This window comes from Giraffa tippelskirchi, chromosome 8, assembly GCF_054371585.1.
Source record: "Giraffa tippelskirchi isolate mGirTip1 chromosome 8, T2T-mGirTip1v1.2.pri, whole genome shotgun sequence".
Taxonomy (NCBI): domain Eukaryota; kingdom Metazoa; phylum Chordata; class Mammalia; order Artiodactyla; family Giraffidae; genus Giraffa; species Giraffa tippelskirchi.
The window spans coordinates 1072565-1088831 of record NC_137282.1 but is presented as its reverse complement, the minus strand read 5'-3'; the positions used below and the strand labels follow the sequence as shown (position 1 = coordinate 1088831).

The following is a 16267-nucleotide window of genomic DNA, read 5'->3' as shown; positions in this document are numbered from 1 at the left end:
CATTTGTCAGTTCTAGTAGTTCCTTAGAGATTTCACTGCATTAACTAAATTGGTGATCAGGTTGTCTGTGAATAAATAGAATTTTATTTATCCCCTCCTCCAAAGAAATTTAAACAAATGTGGAAGATTAGTTTAATAGTTTTAATTCTTTGAAAAAGAGTCACTATGGAGATGAACACACAATCAATATCTTGATTTTTCCTTTAAGGGTAAGGAGATCTTTTTTAAAGTCCTCCTCTTTTTAGGTCATTGAATTATTAAATTACAGAGTATTCATTTCCTAGTTATAGTTAGTGAGTGTCAAGTCATTCTTACTCACTTTCAAGCTCCTGGGGTAGTCCAGAGAGCATACGTCACTTTCTGGGTCAGCCTGCTCACTCATCTGCAGAAATAATACCTCCTCAAGTCCCAGTCTAAACAACTGGCATCTGTGGGACAAGGTATATTCAGGACATCTTCCTAAGAGTCATTTCTGGGGCATTATCTTAACTACAAACAGTCAAATCAGAGCCTTCCAGAACACAGCCATCCTGGTCTCCTATGAAGCCGTGCCATTCTGCAGGTCAACGTTATAGCCGGATGTATCTGGGTTTCTCTAAGGACCAGGGAACAGGAAGTAAGCCCTCTGGTGTCATGTAACCGAACCTGACTATGAATTATCTAAATTTTATCCCCTGAAGTTTGCAAGTCTCCATCGATTTTCTCAAGCAACTTGGGAAATTAAGTCATTGTTGGCAGGTGCATTTTGTTTAGATAAGGGTCTTCGTAGCTAAAATAATGTGTTTAATAAAAAGGAAAAAAGCATTTGTAGGATTCTTTGTGATGCATCCTGCAAGCCAGAACCAGAGACAGCATTTCCTATTATTAAGTGAAATGTTTTATGTGAGGAAGAGAAAACTGTCAAGCATATAAACCTGCTTTAAATTAGGTCAGTTTCCAAAGAGTCATATTCATGCATATGTAAGTGAAAAATACACTTCTGTCCTTGGGGCCTAAATCTGCCAGGTCTTGAGTTCCGGAACTTACTCTGGACATTCTTAAGTTTTACATTTCCTTAAGTGGTTTAGTGTTGGCTTGGCTAAAGTTTCCCTGCCTGCCTGCCAAATCTCCCTCTCTGTTACACATTTGATGGCTTCCTTCTGGGGCTGCTAACTTTTGCTGTCTGACAAATGAATTAACAATAGGACATCATCAAAGTGGATCCTAGATAATTAATGTACATTTGACATTTCAGTGCGTTTCTACATTGAAAGACATTTGATTTTAATGTCTACTCTTATTCCCAACTTTACTTGGGATTTTTTTCAGCTCCTCTTTACAACCTTTTTGGAATAATAATCATGTTTCTTCTCACAGGCTAAAGCAAATTCCATGTATTTTGCTTAACTTCTGTCATGATTCTTTGTCTCCTTTGCTGAAGATCTCTTTGATTCTAAACCAGATCATCACTTTAAGGCCCACTGGCTGATTCAATTTAACACATGTTTTTACTTTCTCCTGAGTCAGTTGAGCTGGCCCTCTGCCTTGGAAATGGTCTGTAATGCCACTTAACAGGAGTCCACCCTTCCAGGAGGCTGGAGATCCGAACGCTAAGAGAAAAATCATCTTAGAAGGGTGACTTACTTTCTGAGGAATGGAAGAACGAAACTGAAAACTATTCTTTTATTGAGGTCTTCTGATGCTGTCCATCACCTCTTTGGAACAGAAGCCAAGTAAAATGACCCTAACACAAGCACAAATAGAAACATAGCCAGCCCTTTTAACTCACCAATAAGCATGTCGTGTCGGTTTCAGGTGTACAGTAGAGGGATTCAGTTGTACATATACATGTATTCATTGTTTTTCAGATCCTTTTCCCATATATGTTATCACAGAGTATTGAGCAGAGTTCCGTGTGCTGAACAGTAGGCCCTTGCTAGTTGTCTATTTTAAACAGAGTAGTGTGTCTATGTCAGTCCCAGTCCCCTAACTCACCATCGCCCACACAAATGAATTCCTTTGCAAAACAGAAATAGATTGCTTGGATTCTAATCCCAGCTGTTACTTACCTCTCTGCTTCAGTTTCCTCATCTGTAAAACAGGAATAAAAATAGCATATACCTTATAAGGTATTCAGATTGAAAAAGAAAATATAAAGAAAGATCTTAGAAACATTAGTTCATCATTACGAAACTTATTTTGGTAGTAGTTTATTATGATAAGTTGGAAATCTATCCCTGGTAGCCTAAAGTAATTGATGCACACCTTTTTTATCTTCCTGTGTTCAACAAAGCTAGAAGGAAGCAGACCCCTTCTAGTATCGGATCTGGGAAACCTAGAGAACTAAATTCTATTTTCAACTGATATTTCCTTAGTTAAGGGTAAGAAGGTGAATCATGTGTTAGTATAAGTTCAAACTCAGGAGTGCATGCAAATCTATTCTTAATCCTTAGGATACTAGCTAAGCAGCCAAATCAAGAGCCCAGGTAAACATGGTTTAAAACGATAGATTCTTTCTCTCTCCTGTCACATAAGTCACCCAGGTCTGATATTCTTCAGCTCTCACTATCACAAGCATATTCTAGCCGTAAAAAAGAAGAGAAAAGGACAAAGGAAAACATAGCCTTTTTATTGAAGGCATCAACTGAAAGTCAAACTCACGATTCCTATTTATATACTCTTGATCAGAACCTCCACGGCCCAACCTGCGGGCGCAGGGGCCTGGGAAATGTCTTTAGGTGGGAGACCACGCTACACCCACTCCCTGTTTAAGGTGAGAGGTTCTGTTCCTAAAGGTAGAGAGTGGGAGGGTGAAGGAAGGACAGATAGGAATGGAGAACTCGAACCAGCTTCCGCGAGCTTCTTCAGGAACGCAATCCCTAGCTCCTACCCAAGGGAGTCAGAGTACCCTCGAGTTGTTGCTTTGACCTGAGGTTTAAGGTCTCTGGGTCTGTGAGGAGTTTTCTGTTCTTAGGGTGTCCTTTCTTTGCTCTGCTACCTGAAAACTAGACTATAAGGAGTTTGCAGCAGTCTTAATCCCTACTATGCCCAATTTAGAATGATGAAGAATGAAATGGGCAGAGAACATCCATAATAAAAACGTTTCCTTGCAGAAGGTGTGGAATGGGGAACACACGGCAGTTGCTCTTCAGAACAGTTGTATCTTCTGGGCAAGGACTCTGACCATCCTCGGTCCTGGCCCGCAGGTGAATTCCTGGCCCACTGAATATTTCGTAGTTGTTAGTTTGTTTGGAGACCATTCTCTTCAACAGTTTGGGGTGTTTGCCCTTGGGAGTTTTCCCTGCTGTTTTGCACTCCATGGCCACCTCTGAAATGGGCGCTGGGGAGAGTTTTCTTCTTGCAGCCACTGCAGTCCTTGGGTTGCTTTACATGTCAAACAGCCACAGGCTTTGACGGTCGGGCTGGTGGTTTCTTAAATAGCAAAGTACATTCAACAACCTAGTCTGCTTGCCTTTGATCAATTCGTGTTTCGCCAGAAACACAGCGAAAGGTATAACATATATATATTTATACTTTATACTTGATAATTTTGCTCCTTTATTTCCTAGCCTCAGTGGTTTGCACAGCTCCATAATTTTCAGTTTAATAGGGGGCCAATGGAATGCTACTGAAATAATAGATGATGTCTTGGATTCCCATGGAGTACAGCCTCAGACAAGTGGTCATGTGACAATGACTCATCAGTGAGCGTGATCAGGGAGAACCAACAAAGGAGGAGGGAGGGCGGCCAGAACGTGAAGGACAGCAGGCAAGGTCAGGGAGGGCCCCTCGCCCCCACCGTCCAGAGGGGCTCTGGGGGTGCTAGAGTGGTGGAGACCACGCCTTGAAATTCATCCTAATCAGGTACGAAGGGAGTTAGAGGATTTATATTTCTGCACCCGGTGGTCATTATTCTGGGGGCTGCCCCAGGTTAATTAAAGGAACTCCTGGCTCTCTCCCAGTTTGAGCCAAAGTAGTTCCAGCAGCAGCATCAGGGCAGCCTGCCAAAAATGAGATGCTGGCTCCAGGGAGAGGAAGCAATCTTGGAGCCTCTGTATGCGCTACTCGAATGTAAAGGGACCACAGTGAATATTGGCAGAGCACTGGCCCAGTCTCCTTAGGATATGGAGACAAAATCCTTAATCGGATAATTAATTCAGTGGGCCGACTCACAGCCTCACATGCTGCTTGCACAGGTTCTGTGGCGGGAGCTCCTGTAAGTATCAATAGTGTGTTATGGATGAGATCCTGGAAAGCTGGCAGAAGCTGCCAAAGCGTGAGAATTCTTACCAAAGGCAGGGCTCCTAGATGAGAGGGATTAAAAAAAGACATAGAGATAATCCTGAAAAAATGCTTACTGCAGTATTGTTTACAGTAGCATCAAATTGGTAATAACCACGGGCTTCATTTCATTAGATAAATGTCTCACCATATTATGCAAACATTAAATTTTTTCAGAGAGCTATTTTAAATTTACAAAATATATATTTATGTTTATATAGTCCCTCAGATATAAAAATATAATACAGATAAGTCTCTCACACGCCTCATCCTCTATCAGCTGAAATCCCAAGTGCCCAACCCACAAACCACCACAGATATACTTGTTTACCTTCCAGAGTTTTTAAAATGCCCATTCAATCATACAAGCATAGATTTTTCTTTTTCTTTTTTTTATACACTATATGTGGCAGGCCATTTTCACCATTTTACAATATGTTTTTATCACTGAATGATGTCTTTATGTTCTTTCCATGTAAATACAGGGAAGGATTCCTGATTTTTTATTAATTTACAGATCATAATTCCATTGTGTATTTAACCAGACTCCAGTTCATAAACCTTTGGGTTATTTTTATCTTTTGCTGTTACATCAAGTGCTGCATAAATCAACTTGTACATTCATTACTTACATAATTTTGCACCTGTGTAAATATATCTGTAGAATAATTCTCTAAAAATATGATTGTTAGATTGAAGGGAATAAGCTTTTGAAATGTCAGTAGGTATTGCCAAATTGCCTTTGACAAAGGAGTATATGAATTTTCTATCCCACCAGCAGTGTATGAGAGTTCACTTTTTCCCGTAGCTTATACTAAAGTGAATTGTGAACCTTGGATTTCTCTTAATTCTGTACATGAAAATGGCATTTCAGAATGTGGATGATTATTTCTATGTGACAACCCCCACCCCCAAGCTTCCCTGGTGGCTCAGACAGTGAGGAATCCATCTGCAATGCAGGAGACATGGGCTCAATACCTGGGTTGGGAAGATCCTCTGGAGAAGGGAATGGCTACCCACTCCGGGATTCTTGCCTGGAGAATCCCATGGACAGAGGAGCCTGGTGGGCTATAGTCCATGGGGTCACGAAGAGTCAGACAGGACTGAGTGACTAACATTTTCACCGCCCCCCAAAAAGCACTGACTTGAAATAACCGTGCACCAGTGTGATGCATCATTCTGGGCGGTGGCTGGGCGGTTCTGGTTTTTCCTAGGTTTTACTCATGTAACTACATTCAGCTGGAGGTTTCCTGGGACTGGGTCTGCTGGATCTCCTTGGAAAATTCATTGTGCCTCTCCATGTGGTCTATCATTCCCAAAAAAGCCACACTGAACATTTTTACAGGGTGGCAGCAACCTTCCAGGAGGCAATCCCAAACAGGCATCACATTTTCTGATGTCCTAATGGCCAGGCGATTCCCATGACTCAGGCCAAATTCCCAGTGGAGGGAACCCCACAAAAGCACTACCATCTGGAGGCATGATTCACTGAAGGTGCAGTTGTGGTAAGTCTACCAAATTTAAGGTGGTTGATTTGCATTTCTCTTGTTATAAATGAATTTGAGGAATCTGAACATCCTTTCACATGTTTAGCAGCATTTTTTTCCTTTTCTACTAAATGTCTAATATATCTTTAGCCAGTCTTATTTCTCCATAGTTTTATTGGGCTTTTTCTTCTAAAGTTTTAGGAATTTTCCATATAGTAGGGGGATTGTTCACTTTTCTATGGTGTGAGCTAGAGATGTTTTTTCAAAAACACAGTAGCCTATGGAGACATTGCACTAGTGGACCTTTTGCATTTTCTGTTGGCATTACTACTTTTTAAGACATTTTTGAGGAATTTTGTGCGATGCTACATCAGAATCCTTTTTTTTTTTTTTTTGATTACTGATTGCTGCATTAATTGGATTTTTCCAAACTAATCTTTTTAGACTTTTCTGTGGTATTTAGTTTTTATTTTTAATTGATACACTCTAATATTTTTCTGGTTAACAGTCTTTATGTTAACATGGTACAGTAAGTCCCCGATATATGAATGAATTCTGTTCTGAGAGCGTGTTCATTCTTAAATCCAATTTGTCCATAAGTCCAACAAAGTCAACCTAGGTACTCAACTAACACAATCAGCTATATATACTGCTGCTTTTGCCATTGGCTTCTGAACATCCTTGGTTTGAAATAAAGATACTGCACTACCGTAGTAATGTACTAAGTACATTTCAGACTCTTTTGTTGACTATGAGGATTACTCCATTTATTCTAAGGGATTCTTGCCCACAGTAGTGGATAAAATGGATGAATTAAATTCACCCATTCCCATTCATTTTAGTTCACTGAAGAAAAGCTATGACAAATTTAAACAGCATATTAAAAGCAGAGATATCACTTTGCCGACCAAGGCCCGTATGGTCAAAGCTATGGTTATTTCAGTAGTCCTATGTGGATGTGAGAACTGGACCACAAATAAGACTAAATGCCAAAGAGTTGATGCTTTCAAACTGTGGAGCTGGAGAAGACTCCTGATAGTCCTCTGGACTGCAAGTAGATCAAACCAGTAAATCCTAAAGGAAATCAGTCCTGAACATTCACTGGAAAGACTGATGCTGAAGCTGAAGCACGGATACTTTGGCCACCTGATATGAACGACTGACTCCTTGGAAAAGACCCTGATGCTGGGAAAGACTGAAGGAAGGAGAAGAAGGGGACAACAGAGGATGAGATGGTTGGATGGCATCACCTACTCGATGGACGTGAGTTTGAGCAAGCTCTGGGACGCAGTGAAGGTCAGGGAAGCCTGGTGCGCTGCAGTCCATGGGATCATTAAAGTAAGACACAATCGAGCAACTGAACAACAACAAAAGGAACAAGTATATTTCTGCAAAATTAAATAGAGAAGATTCCCAAAGATAGTTCTGAAAGTATGAATTTTAAAAGTCTGGGAAGAAAAGGGTTTTGGAGTTCAGCAGGCTTGGGTTCATAAGGACCCTCATCTAATTGCTAAGTGATTTTTATCAGATGCAAATTACTACAAAATTCTCAGATTCAGTTTCCTCATTTGTAGCATTATACTACTAATGTTTATTCGATGTGTTCTTAGGAGGGTTGAGTACAATATATTTTAAGTGATACATCCATAGCTGTCTTTTCTATCACATATTAACAATTATTTGATATAGGCAGAGTAATAGAACAATGGCTGGGTATTCATAGCTTTAAAATCACCAAGTATGTAGAAAAATTGACATACTATAGAAGTTTTTAAAATTTGTAGAATAAATGGCTTTTATCTAAATAGTTGTAAAATGCTTATCAATGTTGAAAAATGTTGAACTTTACCTCCCACTTAAAGGCAAAATATGTCATAGTTCCAATGGTTCATTTTATGTGTCATCTTGGCTAGGCTAGGTGAACAGCTAATTGGTCCCACATCCATCAAGATGTTGTTATGAAGGTATTTTTAGATGTGACTGACACTTTATTTTCTTTCCCCTTCCCCCAGTTTAACTGAGAAATAAATTGACATATATCAGTAGGAGTTTAAGTTGTGCAGCATGATTTTCTGTCAACTGATGATCACAACGGGTTTCAGTAACACCCATCATCTCATAGAGAGACAATGAAGAAAAGAAAGCGAATTCTCCTTGTGATGACAACACTTAGACTCTACTCCCTTAATAACTTTCAGAATATCATACAGCAACGTTAACTATACTCATCACATTGTATGTTATATCCCTAGTACTTTTTATCTTCTAACTGGAACTTTCTAACTTTTGACCAGCTTTCTCCAATCTTCCCACCTCCTTTCTCCTATCTCTGAGGACCATAGACCTGACCTCTTTTTCTTTAAGTTTGGTGTTCTTTATTTTTGTTTTTTTGAGTCCACATAAGTGAGATCATAAAGTACTTGTCTTTCTCTGTCTGATTTTTATCACATAGCATCATGCCCTCAAGATCCATCTTCAGTTCAGTCAGTTCAGTTGTGTCTGACTCTTTGTGACCCCATGGACCGCAGCACACCAGGCTTCCCTGTCCGTCACCAACTCCCGGAGTTTACTCAAACTCATGTCCATCAAGTTGGTGATGCCATCCAGCCATCTCATCCTCTGTCGTCCCCTTCTCCTCCTGCCTTCAACCTTTCCCAGCATCAGAGTCTTTTCCAGTGAGTCAGTTCTTCACATCAGGTGCCCAAAGTATTGGAGTTTCAGCTTCAGCATCAGTCCTTCCAATGAACACCCAGGACTGATCTCCTTCAGGATGGACTGGTTGGACTCCTTGCAGTCCAAGGGACTCTCAAGAGTCTTCTCCAACACCACAGTTCAAAAGCGTCAATTCTTCAGTGCTCAGCTTTTTTTATAGTCCAACTCTCACATCCATACATGACTACTGGAAAAACCATAGCTTTGACTAGATGGACCTTTGCTGGCAAAGTAATGTCTCTGTTTTTTAATATGCTGTCTATATTGGTCATAACTTTTCTTCCTAGGAGCAAGCATCTTTTAATTTCACGGCTGCAGTCACCATCTGCTGTGGTTTTGGAGGCCAAGAAAATTAAGTCTGTCACTGTTTCCATTGTTTCCACATCTATTTGCCATGAAGTGATGAGACCAGATGCCATGATCTTAGTTTTCTGAATGTTGAGTTTTAAGTCAACTTTGTCACTCTTCTCTTTCACTTTCATCAAGAGGCTCTTTAGTTCTTTTTGTTGTCAAGATTGCCGGGAGCAAGATCCATCTATATTGTCACAAACAGTACAGCTTCCTCACTTGTTTTTTTATGTTGGAGTAGTATTCCATTGTGTGTGAACGCCCAGCTTCTTTATTCATTCATCCATTGATAGACACCTATGTGATTTTCCTGTCTTGGTTATAAAAATAATGCTGCTGTGGGCATTGGGTGGCAGATATCTTTTCAAGTTTGTATTTTCATTTCCTTTGTATATGTTCCCAGATATGGAATTGCTGGATCTTATGGTAGTTCTATTTTTAATTTTTTGAGGAATCTCCGTACCATTTTCCATAGTGGCTGCACCAACTTACATTCCCACGCACTCTGCAAACGAGGCGAGCCGTGGGCTTTCTACGAGCTGGGCTGTTGGATGGGCGAGCAGCTCCCTGCGTGCTTGGGTTAGGTTCCCTGTGTATAGGCTGAAGGCTGCGTGAATTATGAATTAGTTTCCCACTCCAGGCACACAGGAGATGCAGCTCTTAACCAAGTAAAACCCTTTGTTGTCTGAACTCAAGCTGACCTGCACCCCAAGCTCCCTGCCCAAGTAGGACTACTGGCTCTGCTCTGCAGACTCTCAGCTCTGCCTGCCCGGATCTTGGCTGGAGCACTGTCGTCTTACACAGTGTCCTGGTCAGAGGGGGCCAGGAGATGCTCTCCAAAGTGGGTGGCGCCGTTTCTGTCACCTCACCTGGATGGGGTGAGGGAAGGACACTCCAGGCTGCACCCGGCCGCGTTCATCCCAGTTTAGGACCTCATCTTGGGTGTGTTCTCCTGACTTGGCCATCCCCCCTCATCCCAGCTCACCACCAGAAGCCCTCTGCTCCGAGGGGTCAGCAAAGCAGATGGCTGTGATGATAATCAGCAATGGAAAGCCAGCGCAAATGCGGGTGTCGAGAGCAGCCGCACCAGGCGGCGGACACTCACATGTGAGGAATCAGCGCCTCTTTGGCAGCAGCTCGAGTCTTCGGGTCTGCCTGCTTCGCGTGTCAGTGGCCGACACCTCTCCAGTTCTGGGGAAAGCGCAGGAGCCCCAGGATTCTCGGACCTTCTGCGAGAAGGGCTGCTCTTGCACATTCCTCTTGCTAGGTATAGGTAGTAAAGGTGAAAGAGGTAAGAGAGCCAGTTAGGAGAGTAGAGCCAAGAAGATATATTTGGTTGTTCCTGACAATACGAATGAAATAATGCCACTTGCGGCCGCATGGACAGACCAAGACTGTCAAACTGAGTGAAGTGAGTCAAACAGCGAAAGAGAAATATGGGGGGGCATCTAAGCGGTAAACAGACTCTGAGACCTAGAGAATGAATTTATGGTTATGGGGGAAGGGCAGGGGAAGGGGTGCAGAGGGACTTTGGACGGACAGGTACGTGCGCTGTATTTAGAATGGACGACCACTCGGGACCTACTGTAGAGCACCGGGAGCTCTGCTCAGGGTTATGTACTAACCCAGTTGGGAAAGACGTGTGGAAAGAATAGACAGAAGTGTGTGGGTGACTGAGTCACTGTGCAATACACCGGAAAATAACACAATGTTGTTAATCAACTCTACTCCAATGTGACATTTTAAAAGTTAAAAAAATAAGTGAGGAAATCTTGAGCGAGTAGAGAGTAGTGCTCTTGTCACTGTAGTTTAGAGCGAGGACTAATCTCCCATCAGTGTCTACAGAGTTTGAAGTCACAAGAGAAGACTGGAGACAGGAAAATGAGTCTCTAAAACTGGAAAGAAAACACACTGAGCAGTCACTAAGTCAGAAAGAGAAAGCGTTCGGCGTCACCTGGGCTCAAAACATCTGTCATCAAGAGACTTTGTTTTTGCTTTTCGGCAGTTAACTGCCCAGCACTAGAAATTTTGGATAAGATTTCTAATTTCTTTTTTTTAACTTCTTTATATTTGTCCTTTTAAAAACTTTTCACTGCTATCACTCTAATTCAGAAATGAGACTCATTTTGCAGGAGATGTCTGATTTTTCCAGTTTATCTTGACCAATGATTCTCAAAGTGGGTTCCCCCAAATGCAGGATCAGCAGCTCCTGAGAACTTAGTCAGAAATGCAGTGTTTCCACCTCTGCTGGAGATATTCTGAACAGGAGTCTAGGGATGGGAGCCGGCAAGTCATGTTTTAACAAGCATGGTGATTTCAACGCACGCTTGAGTTGAGAACCACTGAACTGGTTAATTGGGCCCCCTTGGTGGCTCAGATGGTAAAGAATCCACCCGTGATGCAGGAGACCTGGGTTCAATCACTGGGTCAGGAAGACCCCCTGGAGGAGGGCATGGCAACCCACTCCAGTATTCTTGCCTGGAGAATCCCATGGACACAGAAGCCTGGTGGGCTATAGTCCATGGGGTCGCAAAGAGTTGGACAAAACGGAGTTACTAACACTTCACTTCAATAACCCCCTAAATTTCAGAGACATAACGTATTGTATGGATTTTTATCACTCATACAAAGTGTTAGAGTGACCTCTTCAGTGCAGTATTTTTCCAAATGGTGATTCAGAAATTCAAACAATTTCTCTCCTGCGGCTTCTGACATCTCAACACGAGCCCTCCAGGATCACAAAGAAAAAGGGAGAGGGAGCTGGTAAGTTAATCTATTAGCTTTTAAATATTTTATTTTTTACTTAAGTATAGTTGATTTACAATGTTGTGTTAATTTCTGCTATACAGCAAAGGGACTCAGTTACACACACATATACATTAATTTTTCATATTCTTTTCCTTTATAGTTTATCCCAGAAATACGGACATGGCTCCCCGTGCTGTAGAGTAAGGCCTTGTTGGTTATGTGTCCTGTATATAATAGTTGGCGTCTACTAACCCCAAACTCCCGGTCCGTCCGTCTGCCTCCCCCTGCCCCTTGCAGGGCTTCTGTTCTGTGTGACATTTGCGATCACAGCTCATCTGTCAGAGCTATCCTGCGGCCTCTCACACTCAGGGGAGACGGAGAAGAACAAGGCCCTGAGGGAGCTTGACCCACTACGAAGCTTCAGAGCCAGTGTTTTCCTCCATCAGCCTAGTCAACGGGAAGACAAGAGAACCATTCTTCTAACCTGTTTTCTCTCTGATTTTCCCTCCTTCAGAATGATCAGTTTCCATTGCCTACGATTCCGTGGCTAGGTGTAAAGCATGGTCATGGTATTCAGTGGTTTTCACAATCTAGTTCCTTCCTACTTTCCCGATTACTGCCCTTAAACACAAATTTGCAGCATTAGCTTTGATTACTGTTCACTAATGTCTTCCTTTCTTGTCCCCATAATCACTGCCCATGAAATGTGCCCCTTCTCACTTCATAATGCCTTCCTTGTTTACTTTCTCCCTATCCACGTATTTCTCGTCTCGCAAGACAGAAGTCAGCAGCTCTTGGCAAGCATGTCACTGGTAGAGAGGATCCTGTACCAGGAACAACTCCTTGGTGCCCAGGACCCCCGCCTACCCTGTTCCACTCTGCTCCGGTGGTCACTGCCAGCGGAACCAGAGGTAGACATGTCCCTGTCCGAGCCACTCAGACTCTGTAACAAATACGCAACTGTGTGTCGTGAATAATACTGCAAGGGTGTCTAGTGATGGCGTGGTTGGTTTCTAGTCCATTGATCACTCTCTTATGAGAGATCTTTATAACCAGTAGGTTTCTGAACAATATGGTGATAGATATAGGGTAGGGAGCAGGTTCGGTGTGCAAGGTCAGATGTTGAGAGGGCTACATCCAGAACTGGCTCTGGTTCTACGTCATCCAGATACTTTGTATTTTGTCTGGAAAAATTAGAGTTTTGTGGACTTTAGTTTTATTTCTGTATAAAGCAGTCAGTTTAATCCTAGAGTTCATGGATCATTGACACTACCTTGAATAATCCTTTGAATAGAGATTATTAAGGAACCTTTATTTAACCAAATATGTATATCTGTAAGGCTTCTCAGGTGGTGCTAGTAGTAAAGAACCCACCTGCCAATGCAGGAGACATTAGAGACATGAGTTCAATCCCTGAGTTAGGAAGATCCCCTGGAGGAGGGCATGGCAATCCACTCCAGTATTCTTGCCTGGAGAATCCCATGGACAGAGGAGCCTGGTGGGCTACAGTCTATAGGGTCACAAAGACTCAGATATGACTGAAATGACTTAGCATGCATGTATATCTATATCTATCTATCTATATACATATATATGCATAAAATTATATTGAAGTTTTAGTTTAATCTAGTGCCTGTAATAAGAAGTACTATAGAGTTCATTTCTTTGTAAGCTCATCAATTTCACAAAGGAAAGGTGTGTTTTGATCCTAGCACCCACTCCTGTTAGAGACACTGAAGACTCCCCAGAATATTATCTGCCAGTTCCCGAGTCAGGAGAGAGAAAACTCTTCACCTCTGTGTGTTCAGCAAGACTGAGCGGTTTCACAATCAGCTCTCCAGCTCCCATCATCGAAACAAGTCCTTTAACGAGGGTCTGCCATTTTACAGCTTCTGCTTGTTAATCCCTTATTTCCAGCCTAAGTTTTAGAGGAGAGACTAATCCAGCAGGTCTGTTAATGAGTTTCCGGAATTATCTGAGACAGAGATAATTCTCCGAGGTGAAATAACTGAAATAGTGATTGACCTTCGTCTTCTTCAATTCAGGTATAATTAATTCCTCAGCTGCTTACACGTTGGTTGCACTATGGAGATTCACATATTCCTGACCTTGGTGCAGACTTTATCTCTTTTGCATTAATTGCCTACGAATGTTGCCCACAAAGGGAACACCATCACCTCAAATGAGGTTGATTAGTATATGCTTACATTGCAAACTTTCCCAAAATAGATTGGAATAAATTCAAGGTTGTATGCAGGAAGGAAATTACCTTTGCTATCTATAGAGTTGATCATATATTATATTTTTCATTAACTTTTTGAATGCATGATTTAATTGTTTGAAACACTCTACCAGTTTTTCATTTATACTTTATCTATAGCTACAATTTTTGACTTTTCTGGCGTTTCCTTTTAAGTAGCTTGATTATGGCCCTGTGTACTAAAAAGTAGACATAAACTATAGAAGTATTTTTCATTGAAAACAAGATAATCATTTTTATATCATTTCCACAAATACAGCACTCAATTAAAACAGCTGGACATTAACAAACTGTTGAAGAAAGATATGTTGAAATAAAATTGTTTATGTTTATATCTGAATTATGATTTTGAAAAGAAAAATAACATATGTGTAATCCCTGTACAGAAAATTTACAACAGGGCTTCCCTGGTGTCGAGTGGTTCAGACTCCACACTCCCAATACAGGGGTCACAGTGTCAGTCCCTGGTCTGGGAAAATTCCACCTGCTGCATGTCATGGCCAAAAAAAAAGAAAGAAAAAGAGAAAACTAAAGAGTTTAAGAGTGTCAATGGAAAGAATAAAATTATTAAAAAAAAAAAGAAAATTTAAAACATAATGATAAAAGCAAAGATATCCAAACTCATCTGAATGTCTTCCCACCAATAAGATAATTGGTTTAAAATGATTTTCCCCAGTATTTCATCACATATGTATGCTTTTATAAATGGCAATAAGGCCATATGTTAAAGTTTACCTCTTTATTATTTCTAATCTAAAAGTTTGATATTCTTGACTTCTGTGTCTTCATAGTCATAATTTTAATTTCTATATTATAGCTCAATAGATGTTGGTACCATAACTAACTAATTAATTAATTATTCCCCCATAATTGAGCATTTATATTTTTTTCAGTTATAACACTAAAATCAAGTTTTTGTATATTGATAGTTTTCTATACTTCGCATTATTTTCTTAGAAGAGAGTCCAGCATGTTTACTATGGGAATAGAAGTTATAAATAATTTTGTAACACTTGCTATATATTGTCAAATTGCTCAAGATAAAAAGCTATACATCACTATAATACTACAAGAAAAATGTCATTCCAATTTTCACTTGCTACCATAATTCCTATATCACATACATACTAATATGAAGAATATTATCATTGTTATCTTTATATTTAACACACAAAAATGTCAAATTGTTTTGATTTGTTCATCATTAGACTTTCCATGTTTTAATACAATGTTATTAGTACTTAATCTTTAACACTTATCTATTCAGGCTCTTAACTTCCACTGTTGAAGAGCCTAAAGTTTTTCTTATAAATATTGCAAATATTACACTTATAAAATGCTGTCTTTTTTTTCATTTTTACAGTAATTATGTTTCAATGTGATTTTGCATTTCTATTTATTTGTTGGGAAGATTAAAGAAAATACAGATGCTTTAAACTTTTAAGGAGTCAATGTATGTCTATGTATATTTAAAATTTATATATCATTTTTATGAAGAGTCATCCCCCTTTTCCTTTATGTACTTGTTCCCTACACTTATCGCTTTCAATGATGAAGTTGCTTCTATGGACTGATTTTTTTAATATTGAAATTCCATCTGTTTTAAGTAATGAGAATTCTCCAGAGAAACAGAATATAGATGAGGAGAGAGAGAAAGTGGGATGGGTCTTAAGGATTTGGCTCTTGCCATTGTGGGTAAATCTGAAATTCTCAGTACATTAGGCACGTTGGAAATTTTGGCAAGAGTTGATATTGAAAGGGTGCAGAAAATATCACCCAAAATATGCTTCGTTGGCACAATAATTATTTTGAGCTGGTTATTTTTAAGAAGCCAGCACAGGAAAGCCTCTGAAAACCAGGCAGAAGTGACCCTTCTGAAAGGGACAAGAACATTTATATGGGAAATTGTCTTGTTAAGGACATCTCCCTCTCTAAACCGGAAGAGGAAGATGACAGATCTCTAGAAACTTATCAGTAGAGGAGGCACGGAATTAAATGTCCCGAACAGCCGTATCCTTACTTACTGTACTTCGCCTGATAAACCCTCACAACGGGCCCCCTCTACCACTCCAGCATCTTCTCTCTTTAGCTGAAGATGGTGTTTAACGTGGTGGCTTGGACCATTTGGGAGAGTTACTCAGTTTCCCAGATGTCTCCCGTGTATAAACAATATACACATGTTATTAAACTTTTGCTTGTTTCCCTCCTGTGAACCTATCTGCCTATTATGACAGGGGATCTCTGTAACGGTAGAAACTAGAATGGTAGAAGGGAAATTATTTTCCCTCCTCTACAATCTGGCGACCCATGAGGTGCTTGCTAAGACACCATATTCCCTCTGAGCCTGCAGACCGAATCCTGGAAAACATGGAAGCTGGCAAAGGGAAACATTTTTACCAAGTCAGTTCTCCTGGCTCTCACGCTGTAGTGCTCAGCTGGGAGAGGAAGGTAA

The 16267-nt window shown here is 40.7% G+C and overlaps 1 long non-coding RNA gene across 1 annotated transcript in view; it reads right to left on the bottom strand.

Moving 5' to 3' along the window:
- Positions 1-7306: 7306 nt before the first annotated feature.
- The window catches only part of LOC145517800 (uncharacterized), a 28029-nt gene continuing 19068 nt past the window's right edge, over positions 7307-16267 (bottom strand). Inside the window, exon 3 of the long non-coding RNA XR_014062341.1 lies at positions 7307-10070. This is a non-coding gene — a long non-coding RNA (uncharacterized LOC145517800). The remainder of the gene's footprint in view (positions 10071-16267) is intronic.